The sequence below is a fragment of the Crotalus tigris genome, unplaced genomic scaffold (genome assembly GCF_016545835.1).
Source record: "Crotalus tigris isolate CLP2741 ecotype Arizona unplaced genomic scaffold, ASM1654583v1 scf7180000017999.2816498, whole genome shotgun sequence".
Taxonomy (NCBI): Eukaryota; Metazoa; Chordata; class Lepidosauria; order Squamata; family Viperidae; genus Crotalus; species Crotalus tigris.
Window position 1 is genome coordinate 134,871 of NW_024096765.1, and position 12,387 is coordinate 147,257.

The 12,387-nt window shown below is 42.1% G+C and overlaps 1 long non-coding RNA gene across 1 annotated transcript in view; it reads right to left on the reverse strand.

Moving 5' to 3' along the window:
• Window positions 1-385: 385 nt before the first annotated feature.
• LOC120309340 overlaps window positions 386-12,387 on the reverse strand; it is a 31,335-nt gene continuing 19,333 nt past the window's right edge. The window contains exons 3-4 of the long non-coding RNA XR_005557065.1: window positions 678-842; window positions 386-439 (exon numbers count right to left, since the gene is read on the reverse strand). This is a non-coding gene — a long non-coding RNA (uncharacterized LOC120309340). The remainder of the gene's footprint in view (window positions 440-677; window positions 843-12,387) is intronic.

A 12,387-nucleotide genomic window follows, 5' to 3' on the forward strand; every position in this document is an offset into this window, starting at 1 on the left:
GCCGTCAGACAGGAGCCGGGCTCTCTCCCCCTCCCTTAAAAATTACTCAGACCTTCCATGGAGCCCCCTGCATTCCACACACACACACATACAAACACACACACACACACAGTAACAAAGTGCTGCCTCTGCAGCTTCTATGAGTCATGAGTGTTTCACTTTTCTTTCTTTCTTTCTTTATTTTTTATTATTATTTTTTTCATCAACATATGTTAATTTTTCCAATCAACAAAGTTGTCTGGAGTTTGCTAAACTAATACATGTTCCATTCCTAATCCTTCATTCTTTTCTCTAACCAAGAATAAAATAAATTCCAAATTGGATAGTAGTTAATCTGTTCATCTCTGCACATTCCAGTATTTTCCTGATTATTTCTTCTTCTGATGGCAATCCTTCGTTCTTCCAGTATTGTGCAAAAATTATTCTCGCTGCTGTGGTGCTGTATAAAATTAAATATAATTTCTGCTTATTAGTCTTTTCAGGCATAATGCCTAGTAGAAAAGGTTCAGGTTTAAAATCCACTTGTTCGCCCAATATTTTTTCTAACCACATATGTATATTTTTCCAATAAGCCTTTGCCTTCCCACATGTCCACCAAATATGATAATACGTGCCTATGTTATGTTTACATTTCCAACATCTATCTGACATATTTTTAAGAGTGTTTAACTTTTCACCTGGCCACGAGAAGGTTAATGCTCCCAGATAGGTGAGCTTCCTTCAGCCGGTTCCCTTTCACTGAGGATCATCAGATGCTCCCACAAGGCCACCTTGCAACTGGCGTAGTGGTAGTCCTCGGCTTACAACCGCTTGTTTAGGGACCATTCAAAGTTACCACGGCACTGAAAAAAGGGATTTAGGGCGGTTTTTCAGCCTTTTGACCGTTGTAGCATCCCCGCGGTCACGGGATCAATATTGAGACACTCAGCAAGCAACCTAGAACTAAGGAGAAACTTCCTGACAGTTAGAACAATTAACCAGTGGAACAACCTGCCTTCAGAAGCGGTGAAAGCTCCAACACTGGAAGTCTTTAGGAAGAGACTGGACAGCCATTTGTCCGAAATGGTATAGGGTTTCCTGCCTGAGCAGGGGGTTGGACTAGATGACCTCCAAGGTCCCTTCCAACTTTATTATTATTATTATATTCATGACGGCTGCAAGCGTCCCAAGGTCACGTGATCCCTTTTGTGACCTTCTGACAAGCAAAAGTCAAATGGGGAAGCCAGATTCACTTAATAACCTTGTTACTGACTTAACAACTGTAACGATTCACTTAACAATGGTGGCAAGAAAGGTTGTAAAATGGAGCAAAATTCACTGAAGAACTGTCTCACTTAGTCACAGAAATTTTGGGCTGAATTGTGGTCGTAAGATGAGGACTACCTGTACGTTGCTGCCTCCCCCCCCCCCAAAAAAAAAAAAGCCAACCAAGGGAAGCTCCTGGAAAGGACCCGGTTTGATTTTTTAAGAGATCAACAGCTGTTAGGGGCCCCTCACCATCTGAGTGGGGAGGATGGGCACTGGAGTGCCATACTCCTGGAGTGCATGAGGTGGAGAAGATTGAGTTACTGCGAGGAGGGCCTATTTGCTTACTAGAGAAACTGCAAATGGCTGCTTTTGCACGGGTTTTGGTAGATTTCTCAATCTTGGCAACTTGAAGATGGATGGACTTCAACTCCCAGAATTCCCCAGCATCATGGTTGAAAAACACTCCTGTAATCTGTGCCTTTCAAAGGTATTTATGTAGAGCTGGCCATCATAAAACCATGGCTGGCAGCAGAGCTGCTTTCTAGACTTCCGAAAGTGAGGTGACACAATTCACAGGACCACCTTCAAAATAGCTCCTTGGCCCATGACTTGATTCACTATGATTTCCAAAACATTCACTAGCCCAGCATTTGGAAAGGGAAGAGACATCAGAAAGACAGAGGTGGACAATAAAGGAGACTATTGGTAGTTCAGGTTTGAACTGTGGGGCCCTTGATGCTCTCTGAGCTTAGTGGTTTTCTTGCAGACGTTTCATGACCCAACTAGGTAACATCGTCAATGCTAAAAGGGAGCTGGGTCTGCAGGGAGGAGGAGGAGGAGGAGGTGGAGGAGGAGGAGGATGGGATGCTTTTTTATATATATAAATTTTATTAGTTTTTATGGGGTTAGGAATAAGGTAGGGTCGAGGTTGGGGTTGGGATTTGGGTTAGGATTGGGGTTCGGGTTGGGTTAGGGGTAGGGTTAACATTCTCAATATTTAGCAAACAGCATAATGTCTGGGTTCATGTATTTAACAAACAATAATAGATAATAGTTAATTATCATAAACAATGTTAATTAATCGCTCGATGGTCTTCTTCTTGCTAATATATATTCCAAGTTGCATATCACATTCCTTTTTCTCTAACTCGTTTTTCTAGCCATTGAAAGAAATTATCCCATGTTCTACAATACACTGAGTCTTCTTTCTCGTTTACCTTTAAAGTCAATCTGTCCATTTCTGCACTATGGGATGCTTCATGCTCTCTGAGCTTGGTGGTTTTCTTGCAGATGCTTCAATGCAAACACTACAGAAACTCTGGAAGTTCGAAAGGGATGATGACCAATCTCTACCGATGCAGACAAAAGAATGGCCACTTTTTAACATTGTTGTGATATCACAACACAAACCCTGCACACTTGTATCTAATATCAGTTTGCACATACAAATGGGCAATAGGTCATAATATCAGTATGTCCCGGTTGTCATTTTTTCTATTCTTGTGGCTAGAAGGGAGAAAGAATGCCCTGCTCTAGATTGGAGACCGGAAGATGCGGGATGCTCTGGAGTCCTTAATAACTCAGCCCATGGAGAGAACACCTGCAGAAGCCAAAAACACCTGTGTTTCACCTTGTTGAGGACTCAAAGGGAGTGGCTGGCCCAACTTACAGCAGGGCACAGGCACAATGAATTGCGGAGACTTCTCAAATCCTGCAAAAACTTCCTTAATATCTATGGAGACTCTCAATCATCCAGGCCAAGGGTGCTTTTCGAAAAGGACTTTTGAAACTGGACTTTCTTGTTTGTTTGTTTTTCTTTGAAAACCTTTCGCTTTTCATCCAAGAAGCAGAACTGAAAAAGCTTCTTGGATGAGAAGTGAAATGTTTTTTTTTTAAAAAAAAAAAAGAAAGAAAACAAGAAAGTCCAGTTGCCTTTTAGAAAAGCACCTTTGGGACAATTTCTTAAGCATGTTCATGCTCAACCCAACTGTCTTCTCGGAGGGATAAACTGATTGGGTTGTCCGATAAACTAATGGGGTCTTCTAGAAATCCTTCCTGGGCCCTTCGTCTTGAAGATTTATGTCCCACAGCCTTGGGACTTCACAAGTCCTCCAGGAGTTCCAAGAATAGTTTTATAATCACTAAGATGGAATCCCCCTGGCCCTGAAGACCTGAATTCATTTAATTTAGCAAGCTTCTGTCTTGCCATCCACTTCCCTGGCTATCACTGACGATGTTCCCTGGTAGGATAATGAAACGTGTGCAAGAAAACCACCAAGCTCAGAGAACACCAAGGACCCCACATCTCCCTGTCATCAACTGCAAGTCCCTCTTGGCCAGTGGTGTAATAATGATTAGGCTAGAGTTTCCTTTCCTTTCTGAGAAAAAAACAGGTATCTAGTCTCTCTCACAGGACACGGCTCCCTCTTTCGGTGTAAACCAAGGGTCCCCAACCCTCTGGGCTGTGAACCGGTACCAGTCTGTGGCTGTTAGGAACGGGCCACACAAGCAGCAGGCAAGCGAGAGAAGCTTCATCTGTGCATGTGCAGGATAAAAAAAGATGTTGAGGCACTAAAAAGAGTGCAGAGAAGAGCAACAAAGATGATCAGGGGACTGGAGACTAAAATATATAAAGAACATTTGTTGGAATTGGGTATGTCTAGTTTAATGAAGAGAAGGACGAGGGGGGACATGATAGCAGTGTTCCAATATCTCAGGGGCTGTCACAAAGAAGAGGGAGTCAAATTATTCTCCAAAGCACCTGAACAAGGACAAGAAGCAATGGATGGAAACTAACCAAAGAGAGAAACAACCTAGAACTAAGGACAAATTTCCTGACAGAACAATTAATCTGTGTAACAACCTGCCTCCAGAAGTTGTGAATGCTCCAACACTGGAAGTTTTTAAGACGAGATTGGACAACCATTTGTCTGAAATGTTATAGGGTTTCCTGCCTAAGCAGGAGGTTGGACTAGAAGACCTCCAAGGTCCCTTCCAACTGTTATTCTATTCTATCTAGGTTGTATGTGAAACTATCCCCCCACTCTGCGGTCTGCGAAAAAATTGTCTTCCACAACACTGGTCCCTGAAGCCAGAAAGATTGGGGATCACTGATTTAAGCAACTTGCAATAATAAAAATGGAACAGAAAATATGACAAAATTCACACTGCTTTTTTCCATCTTTAGTGTAATTGCAATGGTAAGGCAGATGTGAACTATTAGAATTCTTTGCATTGGGGGGAACCCTGTCCTGTCCTTTCCTTTTATGAAAGATTTCAAAAGAGACACACTCTTTGCATAATAAGAAACTTCCATTGAATTTGAAAGATGTTGAGACTTTGGAAAAAATTCAGAGAAGAGCAACTAAGATGATCAAAGGCCAGGAGATTAAATCATATGAAGAATGGCTGCAGAACTTGGGTTTGGCTAGTCTAAAGAAAAGAAATAGACATGATAACAGTATTCCAGTATTTAAGGGGCTGAACCAAAGATTATTCTCCAAAGCACCAGAGGCCAGGACAAGAAACAATGGTTTGGAAACTGATCAAAGAGAGAAGCAACCTGGAATTAAAGAAAATGTTCCTAACAATGAGGACAATTAACCAGTGGAACAGCTTGCCTCCAGAAATCCTGGAGGTTTTTAAGAAGAGACTACTACAGTCACTTGTCTAAAATGGTATAGGTTCTCCTACTTGAGCAGGGAGCTGGACTAGAAGACCTCCAAGGTCCCTTCCAGCTCTATTCTATTCTAATTTTCCAAATATGAAAGTTTATTTGCATTGGAAAGTCATCCTTTTTTAAAAAAAAATCAGTAGCTCAGCCTATGATTATTATTGTTTGGGGCAGAACAGCTAAAAGGGAAAAGCAGAAGTGTATAGCTTGTTAACTTTTCCAAGCCTATTTGCAACTTTGCACATCAAGCACATAATTTTTCTGGGACTCTCACTAAAATACCCTGAGTTCTAACATATTCCTGGATAGATTCTAGCCATGTCAGCAGAAAATTTAATCTTTATTGATGGCAATCCTTAATGCCCTAGCTGAAATCACAAGACGCTTAACATGACAGTTTGTCTCATACAACAGCATGAATTTCCATCATAAAAAGCCCAGGGCAGCAGTGCGTGAAGGTGCAAATGTGTACAAATGCAAAACTTGTATTTGCATAAATACTGTAAAATCTACATCTCTATAGTATTATGAGGAAGACATACCTTTGCTGGGCCAGAGACAGCGTCAAAGGCTGCAGAAGGTTAAATTGCTAAATGGTCACACCTGGACATTTTTCTTCTTTTGTTTAGTTTTCCCAGGAAGTTCAACAAAATAACAGAATAACAGAGTTGATGGTGACCTTGGAGGTCTTCTAGTCCAACCCCCTGCTCAAGCAGGAGACCCTTTACCATTCAAGACAAGTGACTGTCCAGTCCCTTCTTAAAAGCTTCCAGTGATGGAGCACCCACAACTTCTGAAGGCAAAGTCATTCCACTGATTAATTATTCTGTCAGGAAATTTCTCCTTACTTCTAGGCTGGTTCTCTCCTTGATTGGTGTTCTCATTTAAGTCTTTTTTAAAATTTATACTATTTTTGTTTCCTTTCTTTTTGAATGCCTTTTGTTTTTTAAAAAAACTAGGTTGTTCTTGGCTATTTTATCTGCTTTATTATCTGCTGTTTATTATTTTTGGACAGCATTCAAGTACACCACTAATTTGGGTAAGGTAATTTGTGTCATAATCCACAGCCTGTTTTTCGCAAATTTAGAAAGCAAGTGAAGGGTGGATTGTGCATAACTAAGGTTGTCTTTTTTTTTTAATTTTAACTATTTCCCCTGTTTGTTCCCTGACACATTAATAACTCACCAGTACATTCTCCTTAGAACACTTCAAGGCCCACTTATTCAATTCCAATAAATGTATTTAAAATATCAACATTATAAAAGGTTCGATGTCAGAGAGGTTAGAGGTCAGACTGAGAAGCCAGAGCTGTATATACCAGATAATATAAAGATCTTGACATGAAGCAGATCATATTTGTGCAAACTCAAAAAAAAAGCCCTCATTCCCCACTTTTTGTATATCCTATGATTATATACAATTATATACAACCCATCACTTCTTAATTCAGTTTCATCCCGAATGCCCATCAATGAAAACTCAATCTGAGCACTAGAGATTCCACAATATTTATTTCAAAAATAAGAATCAAGCTCTGGAAATTAAAAAAAAAAAAAGTTTTGAAACGTGCTTTTGAAAGGTTTCCATTATAAAACTCTTTTTTTTTAAAAAAAATAAAACATCTTTCTCTTCAACTTTGCTGGTGAATTCTTTGGGAATAAGGGAGACTGTGTGCTTAAATGAAGCATAGCAGAAAGAAAAGCCAGCTGTCCTTAATGGGTGCTACAACTTCAAGGGAGAAAGCTCTATTCCCCTAAGGACTGTGTGTTTTGCATAATAACCAAGTCGCAATCCCAATTGCCTTGAGTCAAGGACTATATAGTAGCTATTGAAGGATTTGCCTTGAGTCAAGGACTATATGGTAGCTATTGAAGGATTTGGTAGAATAGGAAGGATTGCATTTTTTCAGGCAACAACAAATGAAATGGGGAGAAAAAAAAAAACAAATGTTAAATTAGCTACCCTGAGACAAGTTTATACATCATGCTATAGCAGTGGTTCTCAACCTTTTTAATGCTGTGACCCCCAACCGGTCGTAAGTCGAGGACTATTCAACTGGTCATAAGTCGAGGACTACTCAACTGGTGCAGCACCATTTGCAGAATGGGATTTTTGGAGGGTTCAGCAGGGCAGAGACAGCCTGGACAATTCCTATTGGCTTTTGAAAGCCAATAGAATTAGACTCTATTCAAGAGAGTCTATTCTATTGGCTTTCAAAAGCCAATAGAATAAAAGGGAGTAGCACAGCTAAGGAAAAAGGGGGAAAAAATGGCGGACTGCATTGTTTGGCGACCCCCGTGAAATGGTCGTTCGACCCCACATGGGGTCCCGACCCACAGGTTGAGAACCACTGTTCTATAGCATGGGTTACCTAAACTATGGTTCACCAAGTTTCCTGATTTGTCTGAGTTCACACAACACACTGAACCTTAAATTCATTCCTTTGGGGGGCTTCGTGCAACAGTGTAACTGTGTTCACACAATCCACTTTTACCAGATGAGACGGTACGGTCAATTTTGCCTTGTTATAATTTTCACGATTTGCTTTGTGTTTTTTTCATCCAGGTCATGATTATCCCCAAAGTGCTTTTTAAAAGGCAACTGGACTTCTTTGGGGGGTTTTTTGTCCTTGAAAACCTTCCCTTCTTGAATGAGAAGCAAAATATTTCCAAGGAAAACAACAAAGTCGGGGTCACCTTTTCAAAAGCACCTTTGAGATGGTTTGCTGGATTGCACAAGCCCAGACCCTTTTGTGAGCTCAGGGTTCCAGTTGACCTTATTAAGCATTAGGATTATTAAAACCCAGAGAAGTGGGTTAATTCAATGGCCCAGGTGAAGTATTTGGTTAAGAGGAACACCCCTGAGCATCTAAGGAAATCACCATTTCTGAACCTCAGAGCTTCCTGTGACATCAGTTTCAAGGCCGCAAGGCCAATCCCATCAAAGATAAGGGGATTTGCCTTGCAGTTAGGCTAAAAATATCTTAAGTACAAAGAGTGCCATTAAATCTCCCCCCCCCCCCACAGAGAAAAAGGTCCATTTTGGCTCAAATAGGCTTGAAAGGCAAGATGCCGGAGGTGGGTCATTGGCTCAAAACTGTTTGGGAGGCAAACTACAGGACATTGTTTTTAAACTTTGCAATAGATACCACGCCCAGTGAAACAATGTGAGCCTGGGACAAACCCCTTCCCCAAATAAAAAAAGCAATGGCATTGGGGTTAGGCAAGCAATTAATATACATTTTATCAGAGGGACTCTGAACTTTGGACTTGCCTAGGAAAAGTAAGTGAGCCTGGACAGTGTCTGTAGTGCAGGCAAGCCTACCTAGTGTTTTTTAAAAAAAAAAATAATAATGCCTCCCCCCTTTTCAAGTTACTTTGAGAGGAAGCAACTACATTTCATTTTTAATGTGCACCATTGTGCCCACAGGAAAAAATGACCATAAAGGTTATCTGTCTTACAAATACAGCCATCTTCTTCCCAATAGTGAGTGCAGCATGGCGTACATTCTGTGTGGATGCTTCTAAAGCTAATCCTTGACTTACAACCATTTGTTTAGTGACCGAAATTACAACAGCACTGAAAAAAAGTGACCTGTGACCGGTCCTCACACTTATAACCATTGCAGATCCCCACAGTCACGGGATCAAAAATTGAAGTGTTAGGCACCCGGCATCTATTTACGATGGTTGCAGTATCCTGGGATCATGTGATTCCCTATTTTTGACCTTTCTAGCAGGTTTCTGGCAAGCAAAGTCAATGGGGGGAGCCTGATTCAATTAACAACGGCAAACCTGGCGAAAAAGCTCATACAATTGGATGAAATTCACTTGACAGCCGTCTTGCTTAGCGACAGAAATTCTGCTCCCTATTGTGGTCATAAGTGGAGGACTACCTGTAATACCAAGGCTTTTTATAGCCCATGCTAAGAAGTGGGTTCCAAGCTGAGAGGTCAATTTATTAGAGGAACGACAGGCAAACAGAGTTGGAAGGGACCTTGGAGGTCTTCAAGTCCATCCCCTTGCTCACAGAAACTGGAATCAGAATATCTCCCTCCCTCTCTCTCCCCCTCCCTCTCCCTCCCTCCCTCCCTCTCTCCCTCGTGCTCTCCCTGGAAAAGGTCTGGAAGGAAGCAGCCTCACAGATTTTCTACTCACTGGGTTGGGTCTTCTCTCCAAGGCTTTCTGGAACACCTTTGACAATAAGGTGATCAGGTGAGGCGTCTGGAGGTGCTCACCTGGCTCCTTGTGGTGTAAAACCGGGCTGAGCACAGAGAGGCCGAACTGGTAAGAAATGGGCTTTGGGGCTTCCCACCATCCCACTCACTGGGCATCACTTTCTGCTGTGGGAACCTTCTGGAGGATGCAGAAGACAAAGTGATGGGGTCTGCTATAAAGAGAGGAGGGGGAGCAATGAAAAGGAAAAAAAAAAACTTTCTTTGTGGAAAGAAGAGAAGGTTTTGCTCTTCCTGTAGGGAAGTGTTTCTCGACCTTAGTCACTTTAGGGGAGCGATTCTCAACCTGTGGGTCGGGACCCCATTTGGGGTCGAACGACCATTTCACGGGGGTCGCCAAACAATGCAGTCCGCCATTTTTTTCCCTTTTTCCTTAGCTGTGCTACTCCCTTTTATTCTATTGGCTTTTGAAAGCCAATAGAATAGACTCTCTTGAATAGAGTCTAATTCTATTGGCTTTCAAAAGCCAATAGGAATTGTCCAGGCTGTCTCTGCCCTGCTGAGCCCGCCAAAAGTCCCATTCTGCAAATGGTGCTGCACCAGTTGAGTAGTCCTCGACTTACGACCGGTTGAGTAGTCCTCAACTTACGACCGGTTGGGGATCGCGGCATTAAAAAGGTTGAGAACCACTGCTTTAGGGTGTCTGGACTTCCACTTCCAGGGGAAGTTGGCTGGGGAATTCTGGGAATTGAAGTCCACACATCAGGGTTGAGAAAAACTGCTCTAGGGCCCTTTGTGATGGCTGGACTTCAGAATTCAGAATTCAGATTTTCATAGGACTCAACATGATAGTTATTACCTGAACCCTTGAATCTCTATATAGTATCAGTATCCCTGTCTGCCCAAAGATCACTTTCCATCTTGCACTTAATTCTACAAAACATGTATAGAAAATACCGGGTTGCAAAATAATATCGACTCATTTATCTATACAGGTAGTCCTCGACTTACGAACACAATTGATCCCAGAATTTCCCAGCCAGCAATGGGAAAATAGAGGCAGTGTCTGAACCAACAGAGAAATAGTAAGTATGCCACTCATTATTTGTCCGACTGCAATGGCCTCGGATGCTCCCAACCCCAGCCTTGCCTTCAAAGAAAAACACTTAGCTTCCTTAGCTCAGCCAGGTAATCTATGCCCAACTAAAAGATGCTTTGCTAGATGTCAACCTAAGTTTATGAGTTCCCTGTATACGCTCAGCATTCAAGCAATCATTCCATCAGATTTATTTATTTAGAGAAAAGAAGGGGGGGGGACATGATTCCAGTATTTAAGAGGTTGCCACAAAAAGGAGGGGTCAATTTATTTTCTAAAGCACCAGAAGGCAGGACAAGAAGCAAGGGATGGAAACTAATCAAGGAGAAAAGCAACTCAGAACTAAGGAGAAACTTCCTGACAGTGAGGACAATTAACCAGTGGAACAGCTTGCCTTCAGAAATCGTGGGCGCTCCATCACTTGAGGTTTTTAAGAAAACACTGGATGGCCATTTGTCTGAAATGGTATAGTAGAGTCTCCTGCATGAACAGGGGGCTGGACTAGAAGACCTCCAAGGTCCCTTCCATCTCTGATTCTGATGATTATTCATCAATGAACTGATTGCCCATTTGGGGGGTTGTGAAAATGGCAGCAACAGGTTGGGTGGTGCGAAGCATTATGGGGTAGGATGAAACAGGGCAATGATCTAACTAACCATCTTGGTGGAAGGCGTTGTACACTCCAGAATTGGGAGGAGAAAGCCCAGGAGAGATAGATCTGATTCAGACATTTCCCTAAGTCAGTGGTTCTCAACCTTTTTAATGCCGCGACCCCCAAACGGTCGTAAGTCGAGGACTACTCAACCGGTCGTAAGTTGAAGACTCTCAACTGGTGCAGCACCATTTGCAGAATGGGACTTTTGGCAGGGTCAGCAGGGTAGAGACAGCCTGGGCAATTCCTATTGGCTTTTGAAAGCCAATAGAATTAGACTCTATTCAAGAGAGTCTATTCGATTGGCTTTCAAAAGCCAATAGAATAAAAGGGAGTAGCACAGCTAAGGAAAAGGGGGAAAAAATGGCGGACTGCGTTGTTTGGCGACCCCCGTGAAATGGTCGTTCGACCCCAAATGAGGTCCCGACCCACAGGTTGAGAACCACTGCCATAAGTAGTGGTTTGTTTAACCACAGTTGATGCGCTATGTCACATAAACTGAGTTTAGCTAACATGTGGAATGGCAAAATTTGCCTTATACTGTACTGTGTTTATTTCTTTAGATCCTGCTCAATTTTTTTTTGAGTGAATACAGTGTTTCTTTTTTCTATTTCAACAACAAACTTGTGAGGTGGGACTGGCCTGGGGTCATTCAGTGATCTTCTGTGGCAGACAGTGGAATGGAGCATGGTCTTTGTGGTATCAATCCAATGCCTTCCCATTGTACTCCATTGGCTCTTTTAAAAATGTGTTGCTCAGTATATCATAAGAGTGATTGAAAGAGGATCACAAGGACCTACAGTAGCCCAGTGATATGCAAACTTGTCAACTTTAAAATGCATGGACTTCAACTTCCAGAATGCCCCAAGTATCTGGCTGGGGGATTCTAGGAGTTGGACTCTATATATCTCCTATTCAGTTGAAATAGGTATAATTTAATGCTTTCTGAGAAACCAGTCAATTATATGTATATATATTTTTGCAAGCCAGGATCAAGGAAACTATAGCTCAAGTCCCTCTAGAGATCAACCAGGAGCCAGGTTTGTCCAGCACAGCTTACCATCCAAGCTTGTTGTGAGGTTAACAGAGCTGTATATTGTAACCTATTAGGGGAAGCCAGGTTTATCCACCACAGCTTACCATCCAAGCTTGTTGTGAGGTTAACAGAGCGGTATATTGTAATTTATAAGGTGACCAACCATCCTCCTTTAGGGAGGACAGTCCTCCTTTTGTAAGTTCTGTCCTCTCTCGAAAGATCTCCTCCTACATGTCCTTCTTTTCGATATTTGAAGTCTAATCTGTAAATCTCCGTATACGATCGATGCTGATCCGATCCGTTGCGTGTGATGTGACGTATTTGTATTTGACATGACGATTCGTCAAGGCTTGGTACAGTGCGGCGAGACGGGATTATGAGACGCATGCACTCCAAACAGAATTGTTTTGAGAGAGTGCGCCGCACGCAAGTGGCTTTGTTTACTTCTTACCGAAACATGACACAGCACACACACACACACACACACACACACACACGCATTAGACTC